Source organism: Loxodonta africana, chromosome 3 (assembly GCF_030014295.1).
Source record: "Loxodonta africana isolate mLoxAfr1 chromosome 3, mLoxAfr1.hap2, whole genome shotgun sequence".
Taxonomy (NCBI): Eukaryota; Metazoa; Chordata; class Mammalia; order Proboscidea; family Elephantidae; genus Loxodonta; species Loxodonta africana.
The window spans coordinates 188,712,079-188,727,295 of NC_087344.1; positions in this window are offsets into that span (position 1 = coordinate 188,712,079).

The window sequence follows — 15,217 nt, forward strand, 5'->3', positions numbered from 1 at the left end:
AAGCTAATTAAAGCAGGAGGTTAATGACCAAAGAAGCCTTGGGGATTTGGCCTGGGGGAAAACAAAGGGCAGAAACAAGTGTGTGTGAGTAGGGAGGGGGACAGCTGCTGAATGGGGATGGGGGAGGCCGAAGGGGGGGGGTAGAAAAGGCGAGAGCCCCTGCTGGACCCACATTACTGATCCAACTACAAAGACAAACCAGCCCCCGGGTATGTCAAGGCACCACGTGTCCATCCTTGAGGTCCCACTGCAACTCCATACACATATGCTTCCCTGACAGAAGAGAAGCAAAGGTGACCCTGGCACCCTGGAGGAAGGGTGTGTGTGTCGAGTGCACTCAGATGTGCACACGTGGCAGTGTGTGGCCATGTGTGTGTGCCTGCCCACGGTGGGGACCTCCAAACAGGGCTTTGAGCCTGTTCTTCCTGGTTAATCATGGCTGAGGAAGCGACACTGGAACAGACCCGAATTTTTAAAATTTGGGTGAACCAGAACCATAACTGGAATGGGAGAAATTACCGGTTGAAACCCTGCTAAAAACTTAACCTCCCTCTTAGGAAATAAGGGCAGCATACACATTGCATAGCAACCAAATCCCTTGCCTGTCGGATTTTGTGCAGAGTTAGAAACAGCAGCGCCCCACTCAAAGATGATGGCCGACCTCTCCGCTTTGAATGTGTGTGGCTCTCCTCAGTTCTGGCTCCCAAAAGGGCTCACTACACCTCCTCCGAGTCTCCCGTTCCAAGGCTTCAACCTGTAATTTTTCCTGATCCGGATATGATTCTGGATCACCCAAATTTTTAAAAAATTTGGATCTCTTCCAGTTTCACTTTGTTGGCCATGACTGAATCAATTGGTTCGAAGCCCTGCTTCCAGAGTGCCCGGGCAGAGGAGGAGCTTGAGCCTGGGGTTAGGAGTGGGCCTCTTGGGAAGGAGTCTTGATGAGTTCTTTAGCCATTCCCTGAGGTTGGTGGTCTCCTTTGTTCAGGGGACGCTCTCTCTCCCAACCCACCATTAACACTCATGCTGGCCAAGCTGGGTTCCTATCCATGAGCACTCCTTCCCCCCTTCCCCTGCCCAACCATTCTAGAATTATTCAGATGAGTACAGAAGGTCTTACTTAAACAATTTTGCTTGGAAATAGATGACTACGCCCACCCCCCACCTCACCCCCACTCCCTGCCTTATGACCAGAAAAGTTGTAGGTGCCATATCACGCCCTTCAAGACCTTGGAGGGCAGGGCGCTTTCACTAGGCTTTGTCATTGTCCCCCACCATAGCCCCCCAGTGCCCAGCAGGCAGCCCACCCAGAGCAGAGGCTCCGTAATCTTGTGTTAAATATAACCACATTTTCGAAGCTTCGAGGTGTAAGAAGAAGGAGCAGGCCTCTGTAGCTTGTTAGTTCTGCCACCATGGGCGGTCATTTAATGCTAAGCCTCAATTTCCTCATCTCTAAGATCATAGTCAGCCAAGTCCCTAACACAGCATCTGGCTCAGTTTTAGTTTTCTGGCCCTGGTTCTCCCCTTGCAGTTGACTTTAGCCAGGTTGTAGTCTTCGTTAATTAATTTTAATTCATTCCTTCATTCACTTAGCCAAACAATTGCTATTGAGCTCCTAGGATGTGCCAGGCACTGAAGAAGATCCTGAGCCACCATGAGTCACTTGAAGTCAGTTCTAGGTCTAGACTTGCCAAAATAAGATCACCCCAAACAGCAGATAATTCCAAAAATAATTCCTGTTGAGCGCTGGAATGCAGGCAGACTGTGTCTCTGTCTCTCTTTTACACACACACACACACACACACACACACCCAGGCCGGTGCAGCGTGTGTGTGCAAGGGTGTCTGTGGCTGCAGACAGGAAAGTGACCTGTTGAGAGTGGACGTGGCCCAGGTTTCCTGTGGAGGCTGGAGGACAGGAGTAGGGTGGACGAGCCAGATTGTGTGCTTGTGTGGGTGTGGCATGGTGTCCCTTCTCTCCTCTGAGCAAACCTGAGCACGTGTTATACTGTTTAGACCTGTCATGGGGATGGGGCGCACACCTAACACTTGTCCCTTATCCCCCTGCATTCTCGGAGCCCCTGGGGAAGGGGAGACACAGGAGGCCCCACCAAGGCTGCTCTGCCAAGCAGGCTGGCTCTTAAGGAGGTTATCTCATCCACCTCCTTATTCTTTCAGGGTCCCTCTTCCATCTGTCCTAGTCAGCTGAGCCTCTTCTCCTATGTTTTATGGGGTTCTCATTTTCTTGATACTCCTCCTTTGTGCGAAGTCCACCTTGCTATCTAACCACCACCCTTCCTGCTGAGGGTGCAGCCACTTTCCTCTCTGTTCCTGGAACATGCTCAACTCATTAAATTATTATATTGAAACAATGAGAATGTATTGGGTGAAATTCTGCAGGCTACCCAAAAAAAATATCAGACTGGATCCCTGCCCTCCTGAGACACAGACACTAGCCTACATGACCCAGAGAACATGGCCAAACAGGGTTAAAAGTGAGGACAAAAATGGTCTTTGGTATTGTGAGGACTACAGAGATTGGAGGGCACGGTAGGTCACCGGCCCTGATCTCCAAGGGCCTTGAAGGGCCAGCCTGAGGTTTGGACCTGGATAGACAAACACCTCTGCTCCTCTCCTGGGGCTCCCCAGCACTCCCCCTCCCAGGTCCCCTGCAGTGTCTGATTTCCCCAGGGAGAGCAGCTCAGAGGGGCTAGGGCAGAGCCTGGGCCCCCCAGGACAGCTGGCTGACAGGGCCCCTCTGGGACTCAGGGCTGGACCCAGGCGTCCGGGAGGCGGTTGATACCGGAGCTGTGACAGTTGGTCCCCAGATTCCTCACCCAGTGGCGCCAGCTCTAGTTTCGGGCTAGGGTGAGGGAGGCAGAGGGGCGCCTGGTGCCAGTCAGGGCTGGGCGCTCTCTTGGGGCAGGAAGGAGGAGGCGGTAAACATGCCCTTGGTAGGTTGTTGAGGGAATTTTTTCTAGTGCACTCTCTGTGCCAAGCACTGTGCTCGGTGCTATCAGGGGATACTGAGGCATAAGACACAGTCTGGCACTGCTTTCAAGGAGCTCTCAAATGAATTGATGAATATAAAAGACATATTCACTATATGGATTGTCCGAGCTGGCAAAGAAGTTGAATGAATGAGTGAATGAATGAATCAATGAGTATCTTCATCAATTCTCTGATGGCCTTATTTTACAGAGAAGGAGACTGAGGCCCAGAGAACACAGGTCCTGTGACTCCCTTGTGCCTTCTGTGCCATCATGCCTCCTTTTTCAGGAAAGGGAAGAGTAAGTAGGATGGGAAGGGACTTGCCACTTCCTGAGTGCCTGTTTGGTGTAAGGCTCTCTCCTTGGTCTTTACGGATTTGATCTCATTTAATCCTCTTCTCAACTTCGTGAGGCTGGAATTGCTGTCTCTGCTTAACATGAGGGTTCTGAGGCTCAGAGAGGTTAAATAACTTGTCCAGGTTACACAGCCAGTAAATGAAGACTCATCTGTCTGACTTCAGAGCCTAGGACCCCAGAGTTAGACAAACACCCAGTGAATGACTGGAGGCCAAGGAGAGAGTGATTCCTGAAGCTGGAGCAGTTTAGGGAGGCTCCTGGAAGAATGGATCTGGAGAAGTCCCTGAAGGATGAGTGAGTTTCATTCAAAGGGAGAGGACTGGAGAGGTGTCTAGAGGTGGGTGCCAGAGGTATCCAGGGAGGCTTGCTGGTTAGGCAGGTGGCCAGCTTGCCTAGATCCTGGGGAGCAGGGGCTTAATGGTCTTTGATCCTTGGCCACCAGGTGGCACTGCAGGCTAACTACTGGGAGTGGCCGGGTCCGGGCTTTGACCCTAGAGCCCAGGTACTTTTCAGCTAGGACTCCTTGGCCAGTAGGCACCATCCCAAGCTTCCACCTCACTCTTGGCGTCTGGTGGGACATCTGACATGTGAGGGACAACAAGGCTACCAGACTCAGCATGAGAACCCAAGTGGCTGAGACCTGGGTATTCCCATGGGTCTGATCAGCTCCCTAGGTTGTCCTGACTGAGCCTCTTCCACCACTTAAGACTGGCTTCCTGCCCTGCCACGTGCCTGAGTCCCTGGGAGACACCGTTCAGGGGAAGGCTAAGGAAATAGGTATTTCAGTCCATCTGACCTGGGTCTGAGTCCCAAACTCCCTGCTTACTGGCCACATGACCTGAGCCAAGTTTGCCTATTCTGTCTGTCTGGGAGGAATAATAGCAATACCTACCTAATAAGGATTTAACGTTATTTATTCAAAAAATAGATATTGAACAGACCTCCTCTGTTCTAGGCACTGGGGATACACTGGGGAACAAGACAATGTCCCAACTCTCACAGAGCTGATAATCTGTGGTGGAGGGGAGGCCAACAGTAAACAAGGAGATAATGTCACTTCAGCTGGTGATAATTGCTCTGAAGAAAAATAAAGCAGGATATGTAGGTAGAAAGCTTTGAGGTGGCTAATTTAGAAGGAGTGGTCATATTGTGAGAATTTAGTTGGACATACATAAAGCACTTAGCCTGATGCCTGGCAATGTGTTAGCTCTTGTTACTATGATTTTGTTCCCTTTGCTTCTGCCTCATACCATCATCCCCAGTTCTCCTTCCTCTGTTCCACGTTCTCCATATCTTCTCCCAGCAGCCTTGCAGGTAAAACAGCAGTCCTGGTGCAGGGAATGGGAGGACTGAGTTTCATCCTGGCTCTGCCCCCAACAGCCCAAAGCCACTCCTCCCCAGCTTCTGGTAAATGACATCACCATCCACCTGGTTGCACAAGCCAGAAATCCATGATTTCTCCCTTTCTCCTATCTCCCTCCCATCCACTCCATCAACAAGTCCTCTCAGCTACACCTCATAATATTTCCCAAATACATCAACTTCCACCTCCACTGCTACCACCTTGATCCAAACCAGCATCAAGTAGCCTCTAGCTGGTCTCTTTGCCCCATTCATGATCTGCCCTCTAGCCTCCTCTAACCCATTCTTCACACTGTGGCTAGAGAGATACATTAAAAAAAAACAAACCTGATCATTAAACTCTCCTGCTTAGAACTCTGCAATCGCTCCATCTTGCCGTTAGATTAAAGACCAAACTCCTTAGTGTGGTTTATAACATTCCTAATGGTCTGGCCCCTGCCCACCTGACCAGCCTGGTCTCTTACATCTGCCCTGCACCTCACCACCCCCCACCACTACCAGTTCTCTACTCCAGCCAGATGGGCCTTCTTTTAGGTCTATGAGCCCACATCCCATGTTCTCCTCATCACCCAGCGTTTGCCCATGCTGTTCACATTTGCTCTCCCTCACCCTGCCCCGGTTAATGCTTCCTCACCTTGCAAGACTCAACTTAGATGTAACTTTCCCTGGGAAATCTCCCCTGGTCATTGTTGGATGACCCTCACCATTCGTTACACTGAATTGTAACTGCCTGTTTATATTTCCGTTTCTCCCGGACACTGGGAGCTCCTCAAGGGACGGGATCTAGTCCACTCCTATATTCCCAGCACTCGGCACAGTGCCTGCCACACAGTAGGTGCTCAATAAATGTTTACTGTTTGGAAGCTGAGCATGCTCATCTAGATTTCCTTCTTTAAAAACGCCCCCCCCCACCTCAAGTATTCAACTTCTCCATCTGCTTTTCTATACCTTCTACCCTTGATACCCAGCTCCATCCCTCCCTGCCCCGCCCTGCCTCCACGCTATGCCCTCACAGCCCTCACTCATCTGATCTCCAAGGGTTGCTGTCTGTTTGGTGCCTGTCACGGGGTTCCTCCCCGCTCTGGCACCTAGTCTGGGGCCCAAACACAGCAGGAACGCAATAATAATGCTGATTCACCGTCATGACTTTTTGACAGACGGCTCAGAAGGCATTGTTGCTAAGCAGGTACACCCTTCTGCTCAGTCGCTGCCGGTAATGTGAGCCTTGAACATAGTAGTCCCTTGAGAGTACAAAGAAGTGTACATGGGTCACATGCTCCTGCCAGGCCTCTACCCTCAGGCCTTTGCACATGCTGTCCCCTCTCTCCGGAAACCCACTCTCTCCCACTCATCCTCCAGACCTAAGCTTAGGAGTTCCAGCCTTCTGGAGGCCTTCCTGGCCGTGCAGACGGTCTCCTCCCAAGTCTGCTTTGGTACCCAGTACTTACCCCTATGTTAGTACTTAGCCCAACAGTACTGTCAAAGCCTATCTACATGTTCTGCACGCTACACCAGACTAAAAGGTCCCCCCAGGCCAAGAGACACGTCTAACATAGAGGAAGCACTCAAAAGTTTATTGAATGAGTGAGTGAAAAAACTAAAGGAAGAAAATTGCTGTGTGATTCTGAGTCTTTGGGTCTCAGTTTCCTCTTCTGTAAAGTGGGAGCAAGAGAATACGGAACAGTGGTATGCTGGTAAATGTTTAATAAGCAGAGAGAAAAGAGCCCTGTTGTGTTTGCCAATTTCCATGGTATAAATTCTCTCACCACAGCTGATTTCAGCCTACCAACATAACATCACTGAATGTGCAAAGTTGGGAAGAGAGGTGTGACAATGGGCTCTGACCAGCTAGCGCAAGCCAACTCCAGCTCACCACGGCAGGCCGTGGGCATGGAGGAGCTTGGGTCAAATGGCCTCCAAGGCACTTTCTAGCTCCAGTGGCCTTGCACTAGGCCCCCTCCCAACTTTCCCAGGAGCCTTGGGGTCAGAGCTCTGGCTCTGGACTTCAGCCCGCCTGGACTTCATTACCTCTCCAGGACCTCCAATAATTTCTTGTATCAAGATCTGGAGAGTTATATCCAGGCTTCTTAGTGCCTCTTTATTGCCAGTAACGGAGAGGCGCCTCCATACCCTCCCAGATGGGTACCTGGCAGCCTTTGCAGGCTATTCAAGGCCTGTTGGTTGGCCCAAGCCCTGGAGTTCAGAGCTGTATAGAGGGACATCCATTCTGGTCTCCCTGTCTTTCTGTGCCCAGCTTCTCACACTGACCAGGACTCCCTGAGGGCAGGAACTATGTCAAGTCTCAGTTTTTATCATGGCTGACCTCTGACCCTGCCGGTCGTTTCCTCCCCGGCTTTTCTTTCACCTCTCTAGCTGCTCCTTTTCAGTCTCCTTTGCCATCTCTCCTCCTCTGCCCACATGGACAGTGGTCTCCATGCCTGCAGTTTCCTCCACCTGGAACACATTTTCTTCTCCTTTTCTGCGTGGTTATTGAAGCAGGAAGCCTGTAGCGTGGAGGTTAACAATGTCTTCCAAGCGGGGGCTAGAGGCAGGGGGCTTGGTGGTAGAATCCTCACCTTCCGTGAGGGAGACCCGGGTCTATTCCCTGCCAATGCACCTCACGTGCCGCCACCACCCATCTGTCAGTGGTGGCTTGCGCGTAGCTATGATGCTGAACAGGTTTCAGCGGGGCTTCCAGACTGAGATGGACTAGGAAGAAAGGCGTGGCAATCTAATTCTGAAAAGGAGCCAGTGAAAACATTATGAATCACAACCGATCACGGGGAATGCGCAGAGCTGGGCCCCATTTTGTTCCGTTGTGTTCTGAAGTTCAGGCAGTGTGGTAGGAGTTGCTGCCTCCTACCTGTGAGTCCTATGCAAATTACTTAACATCTCTGAACCTGTTTTCCCCATGTATAAAAAGAAGATAATAGAGCAATTACCTCATGGGGTTGTTGTGCAATTAGTGGAAGATGTATATAAAGTACTGACAGCGTCTAGTACACAGAATGTGCTTAATAAATGTTGGTTGTTATTATTCAGGACTCAACTTAGTCACCCCTTCCTCAGGAAAGCTTTCTCCAAAACTGCAGACTAGAGTGGGTGCCTAGCTGTCTGCTTCCCGGCACGCTGAGCTTCCCCTTTCGAGGTCCTCATCACACTTGAATTATTCGTTCCATGAGGACAAGAGCCATTTTTGGCACACAGTAGGTACTGGGTAAATATCTGTGAATGAATGAGTGAGTGAGTGAGTGAATGATGTGGATAACTGTGTGTGTCTCCTGAGAGGATACACAGCGAGGGCCTCCTGCCACTCTGAGGACTAGTCTGGACAAGCCCACCAGTGGTCCCTCCTGAGCCAGCAGATGGCGCCATTGCCTGTTGGTCCCTGCCCATGGCCACCTCCCTTGCCTGGCTATGCCCAGCATGCAGGGGTCTCAGTTGGGCTGGAGAGAAGGCATCCTGAGGCCTGCGCAGGGGCTCCAGGCCCCAAGCAGCTATGCTGCCTCTCTCACACCTCTCCTGAAGGGTGATCTTTTAGGGCTAGCCCAACCGGACTTGGCAGGGAAGTGGATGGGGACCTTGGGGAGAGGAGCTGAAGACACAGACCCTGGAAGTGGGAATGAGGCCAATGTTCTCTGGGGGATGGGGACACAAAACAAGAGGCAGTTAAGTCAATCAGTGAAATCAAAAGCTGAGATCTAGGAACCAGCCCCTGTGCGGGGGAAGACGTGGTAAAATCAGTAAGAGAGAGAGGAAAGTGAGGCCCGGTTTCCATGACAATGATAGTGTTTGTGGCAAGCCAGGGACTTCTGGGTCCCCAGGGCCTTCAAACAGTGATTCACCACAGGAAAGGAAAGGCTACGGAGGGCCTGGGTGTGTGTATGTGGGGCCTGGATACCCTGAGGCTCTTCTCAGGGCTCAGCACGCACTCAGCTCCCCGCCCCCCATCCCTAGCCCTGCTCCCTGGTCCTGTGTTGGAGGAACTGAGGGGCAGAACAATAGCCCACAGGACTACTGTTTCCTTGTTTTATAGAGGAAACTGAGGTACCTGACCCGCGGTGACATGGCCAAGACATGAGTAGTAGAGCCAGGGTTGGAACCTAGTCTATCCTGACTCTAACCAATGGTTAGATTACAGGGGCATATTAACCAGTAAGCAAGGTATGCATCAGCTGATTTATGCTTACTTACTAATGTATAATGTACAATTTCACATGGGTTTCACGTGGTGAAAACAGATGACATTGTGCACTACAAATTAGTAAGTAAACACAAGTAATCCTGTCTGTACCTTACTTATTGGGGAATCCATCTCTGCTAACCGTGCTTGGGGGGGACTTACCAGAAAAGGAAGAACGGGGGCATGGGCGGTACAGTGTGGCAGAGACCCAGGAGAAGTGAAGAAGGGGCTCTTCCGTCTCCCCCAGACTCCCTGCATGCCGGACCCTGTTGAGCCCAACAATGAGAGGGAGGGAGGGTCAAACTACGTGGCCTGATACGGAGCAGAAGCTGTTGTTCATTACCCCGCCTGTCACTTGCCTCCCAGCCCAAAAGAGAAGTCCCAGTTCTAGTCCACCCAATAGCCCCCCAATATCTTTCTCTCTGCCCTAGTCCTGGGGGGAATGTGTGTGTGTGTGTGTGTGTGTGTGTGTGTGTGTGTGTAGGGGAATGATGATCAGGGTGTCTGACCCTCCCCCCACCCCTCCCAACTTCCCCTGGGAGTTCCCGGACTTCCCCAGTCCCCATCAAGACAGTTTCACTCTTTTTCAGCTGTTTCGGTTTGTTCATTCTAGTTTCAGTAGCAGAGGGGTATTCTTGCCCCACCCCCAGGCCTGGATGGCATGAAAATGGGAAGTCCAGTCCCTTGCCATCTCTCCCCCTGCAGCAGAAGGGCCTCCGAAATCTACCAGTCCAGTCCTCTCATTTTGCAGGTGAAGATACAGAGACCTATAGAAGGGAAGCAATTTCTCCAAGGTCACGGAGTGAGTTAGTGGAAGACAGAGAACTCTCCAGATTCCAAGTTCTGTGATTCCGGAAGGATCTTCTTGAATTTGGCACTGGGTTCTTGGAACAGTCAGGCAGACGAATAGAGGCAGAGAACACAGACTAAATGGAATAACCTGTGTGGCTAGCATAGTGCAGCGCGTGGAAAAAATGTGTACTATGCATGCCCCACTCACACACCCACCATGTTACATCAGGAATAATGGAGGGCAACTCGTAGGAAGGACTTATCTCATATGTATGTCAGGGAGAGAGCAGGTTGGAGAGAGAGCACACGATAGGATCTGGGGTTATAGTGGGCTGTGTGACCTGAGGTAAATCACTTACCTTCTCTGAGCCCTGGGTGATAATGCAGATGCCCTATCTCCAGGGTTGCAGAGAGGAGGAATGAGGTGGTGGGCAAGTACTTGTGAGCTGTGGGGTGACATGAATGTTATGGATTGTCAGGGAAGGCAAGTCCTATCTAGGGACTGGGAGACAGAGCTGCCTTGTGGTGGAGAGGCCTAGAAGAGCAAGGAAGGAATATGAACTTTTGCCCTGCTCAATACAGGTGGCAGTTTGCTTCCCTGGGAGGCAGGAGGGAGGTGGGCAGCAGGTTCCTGCAGACCCTGGGGGTGCCCAGAGGCTGTGGGAGAAGCTGAGCACTAATCAGCTCTTGCTCCCTAATTGGACTTAATTGCCTCCTTGTGATTGGCAATTAGCAGGCTGCATCAGTTAGCACAGGGAGGGTGACAGCTCAACTGGGCCTCCTCAGGGCTCCCCTTCCAGAGGGAGGGAGGCAGGTGAAGGGTGGCCCCATGGGGAAGTCACCCCATTGTCTAGCCCCTTACCACCTAGCCCCGCCCACCCCTTTGCAGAGGGGCCTGGTCCAAGTCTTTCCCTGGAATGTGACTTCCCTGACCTCACTGTACTCACCCCTACCAGCTTTCTGATTTTTCTACTCCCAGAAGAGACCTGGCCTCCAGGCCTGGCTCCCCCATTACCTCCTTTGCAACTTGGGGGATGAAGCTGTGGGGTCAAGTTTGAGTGTGGGCTTTGAAGCCAGGTCTCAGGTTTGAATCCCAGCACTACCATTTACAATTCCCATGCCAAACCTTATTTTCTTTGTAAAATGACACCTTGAGGTGGTTTTCACTTTGGGGATGGGGGACACTAAAAAATGTCTGGGTCCCACCCCAGACCAGTTATTGAATCAAAATATCTGAGGCTATGCATGCAGTTTTTAAACCACCCTTAAGCAATTCTGACGTCCAGCGAGGGTTGAGACTACCAGATGGATGGTCTCAAAGGGCCCCCTGGGCCCTCACCAGGGCGCTCTTCTGAGGAGCCTTTCGGTGGGTTTGAACCACCAATCTTTCAGTTAATAGCTAAGCGCTTAACTGTGCCACCCAATAGCACAATTTTTTAAAAAGTTAAAAAGAAACGAATTGGGTGTTGAAGTTGGCATGCAGTAGGGGAAAAAGTAGAGGGAGAAGTTGAACACTTTGAGAGGGTTGGGCCATGAGGGAGGGAGCATGAATTCCAGGGCGGGCTGGAAGCAGGTCCCTCCCCACTTACATGGCCCAAGTCCTCCTCTGTAAAACGAGAATAATGGCTTTGCCATGCCCACCTCTCAGGGCTGCCCTGCAATAATGTTTTACTAGTGATAGGACCTGTTATCGATACAAACAGTTACATTGTTCCTTCCCACAATAAACATTTATTGAACGCACAATATATGCCCTATCTACTTTACATGTAATGACTGTGGGGATATAAGCTCCTGTCTAGCCTGGAGATCCCTCCTGAACCATACAACAGGTCAGTTCCTTGGCAGGCAACGTCTTTGTTAGCTCCTGCTGGGTATCAAATGGGAAACGCTGGTGGTGTAGCGGTTAAGAGCTACAGCTGCTAACTAAAAGGTCTGCAGTTCGAATCCACCAGGCATTCGACTCAATAGCAGTGGGTTTGGTTTGGTTTGGGGTATAAAATGAACCAATGAATGGAAAAAGCCTAAAACAGGCCCTGACACATAGTGAGTGCTCAATGAACAGTAGGTATTGCTACTATTAATCTGTTGCCATTGAGTTGATTCTGACTTATAGCGACCCTATAGGACAGAGTAGAACTGCCCCATAGGGTTTCCAAGGAGCACCTGGTGGATTCGAACTGCTGACTTTTTGGTTAGCAGCTGTAGCTCTTAACCACTACACTACCGGGCTACTATTCTCCCTGTGACTACTTCCCAGGCTGGGTGTGTGTGGAGAGAAGCCCAGCTGCAGTGCACACATGGGACCCCCAAGGAGCTCGGATAAAGAAGGCAGTGAAAACAGGGCAGGGAGGAAGAAGAGGAGGCAGAACTGGGTGTTGCAACATGATGGGTGTAACTAATGTCACTGAATTATATATGTGAAAAATGTTGAAATGGCAAATGTTTTGTTATATATGTGTATATATATACTTAAAAAAGAAAAAAACTAAACCAGGTGCCATCGAATTGATTCCGGCCTATGGCAACCCCATGAGTTTCAGAGTAGAACCATGCTCCATAGGGTTTTCAGTGGCTGTGATCTTCAGAAGCAGATCATTAGGGCTTTCTTCTGAGGAGGCTTGGGGTGGATTTGAACCACCAATCTGTCAGTTAGTAGCTGAGCACTTAATTGTTTGTGCCACCCAATACCACATTTTTTTTTTAAAGTTAAAAATGAATTGGGTGTTGAAGTTGGCGTGTGGGGCAAAAGTAGAGAGAGAAGTTGAATGCTTTGAGGGGGTTGGTTCATGAGGTGGGGAGGATGAGTTCCAGGCACTATGTCACATGCTGGGAATACAGGAGGGGGCCGGACCCACCTTCCACCCTCAAGGAGTTTCCAGTCAAATGGGGGAGACACAGTGTCACTATAGACTGACAAGGGGTCCTGGAGGCTCAGTGGGGACATCTAATCCAGACTTAGTGGCACTTTGAGCTGAGCCTGGAGGATGAGTAGGAGCTGATGAGAGGGTAAAGCACGTGCCAAGCCCAGAAAAGTAGTTAGAAGAAAGACGAGAGGTTGGATTGCTGGAATTTGGAGGGCGAGGCCTCTGGAGGGCCAGGAAGTGATGCTACAGAGCCCGGGTCATGGAGGGCTTTAGAAGCCAGGTCAAGGAATTTGGACATTATCCTGAATACAGTGGGGATCCACTGTTAGTTTGAAGCCCTGTGGAAACATAATGAGGTTTTCATTTTGGCAAGATTGCTGTGGTTTAGGGAGGAGAAAGGATCAGAGCCGAGGCCAGGGTAGAGGCATGAGATTGGTTAGGAAGCTCCTGCAATCATCCAGGCCAGGCTGACAGTGATCAGAAGCAGGGAGTTGGAGGCAGTGAATAGAATGGAGAGAAACTCTGGAGGTAGGACCCAGAAGACTTGGGGACTCAACTAGTTGGCCAAGAGTGATGGGGTGGGGGTGAGGCTGAGGAGAAGAGAGGGCTGAGGGGTGCTGTTGGGAGACATGAAGAACTCCATTTGGGACATCCAAGGAGGGATGGCAAGTATGAAGCTTGGGCTCACTCCTGGCCTGGGAATGCTTGGGGTCCTCTCCCAAGAATTCTCAAGAGTGGAAAGGCCATTGGCTCTTGGCCCAGTGCCCAGCCCTCCCTTTCCCAGGCCTCCTTGGACAGGCTGGGAATTCCTGGCCCAGGGACACCCTGTTGGGGTAGGCCTGCCTGGCTGCTCGTCAGGCCCAAGGTGGGGATGTGCTGCTGCTGGTGAGCCTGCTCCAGGACACATGTTGGGGGGATGAGCAGTAGAGGTGTGAGAGTTCAGGGGAGCTCTGCCCCCATTCCCAACTTCCAGGGTCTCTGACCTCAGCTTGGGCCCTGGGAAATGGGTTGTTGGAAAAGAGGAGGCCAGAAGGTGAGCTGTCTGGGCCTGGAGTACATGAGGCAGCAGGGTACAGCAGACATACTGCGTGTCACAGCAGGGGTTCAGTCCTGGCTGTCACCTACTGGCTGGGAGATGGTAAGCAGCACAGGGTTTGTCCTTGTCCTAACACTGGGCCTTCATGATGGGTTGGTTTTGGTGGTGGTGGCGTGAATGAATCCTTCTGCTTCCTCCCTTAAGGTGAGGATCTAACTGTTTTGAATTTGAATTCCACCACCCCAAGGTGTTCCACAGTGGACAAAGCACCGCACCCTCGCCTACCATGGCCCTAGCACGCATCTCTGTTCTCAGACCCTCCCCTGCGGTACCTTTCTGCCTCCTTCAGCAGCTCTTTGCCCTCCCTCCTTAAGCTTTGGTGTCTGTGAGAATGTGATTTGAATTAACTCTTGGGAGAAAAATCACAGAAAGCAGGAAAGGGGGGCCAAAGGGAGGGGGCAGTGAGTCACGCTTCCATGTGTGCTTTTCAGACTTTCCAAATGGAGTTTGGAAAACAACACCCTTTTGGTTGCCAGCTTGGAACAGGCTCTCCTGAGACCCCACATTCTGTTTCCATAGGTTTTACCTTAACTGCTGTGCCCTGACCCACCCCTGGGTTCTGCTTTGCCTCCAGGGAGCTCCCTGACCCCAACCCTGTGGGCTTGCTCACACTCTTGCAGGCGCAATAAGAAGCCCTCCCTGCAGTGTAGCTTCAGCCCCTCCTCTGGTCTCATTTCACAGTGATAGCCCTTCATCTACCCCCGCTTCAGGGTGGAGGCTGCAGCTGAGTCAGGGACTTTGTTCCTGTAGCCACTCCTGGCTAACCAGCCCTCCAACCCTTGAGATTCAGTGGCACCTGGGAGCCCTAGGCTCCCATGAACCGCCTTCCTGTCACAGCACCTTCCTCTTTGTGCCCTGCCTGCTAGCCCTGTCCTCCTGTCTCTGCCCCTCAGCTTCCAAAGGGCCTGTGTCTAAGGGTGAGGACTTTGAGACCCCCCCCCCACAAGGGAGAAGCCCTGCAAAGCAGAGGCCTCACTCAGAGAAGGTGGGCAAGGGAGAGAACCTACTGTTTGCCCCTATGGTGTGCTGGGCTCTGAGCCCGCCTGAGCACATCTCCTGTCAAAGACTCCTCCTGCAGCCCCCAGAAGGGGTGTCAGGATCCCCATTTTGCATATGAAAACCGAGGCTCTGCCAGGGAAATGGCTATGAAATCATAATGGTGCAGGAGGGGGCAGGGAGGGCAGCCCGTGCCCCTGGCCAACCCCTTCTTGCAGGCCCTGGCCCCTTTCACCCTCCCTCAGGGGTCCTGCACTAGCTGCCCCTCTCCCCTGCCCCATCTCTGGGGGATGCCCCCTCCCAGCCTCTGACTAACCCTTCCCAGTGGCAGCGGCATGTCCTGCCCCTGCTGTGCCCATGCCAGCGACTGCCCAGGTCACATGGGCCACATCTGGCTCCATCTGAGCATACCCCACCCTCCCCTCCCCTACCCCTACCTCTCCCCTGCCCAGGAGCTAGAGCAGGGGTCCTACAATGGAGCCACTCCTTGCCCTCCTCCCACGCAGCCTCCCTCCCCCTGCCTCCTCATCCTGTCTCCCAGCCTGGGTTCCCTGAACATCTTGGCTCCATCCTTC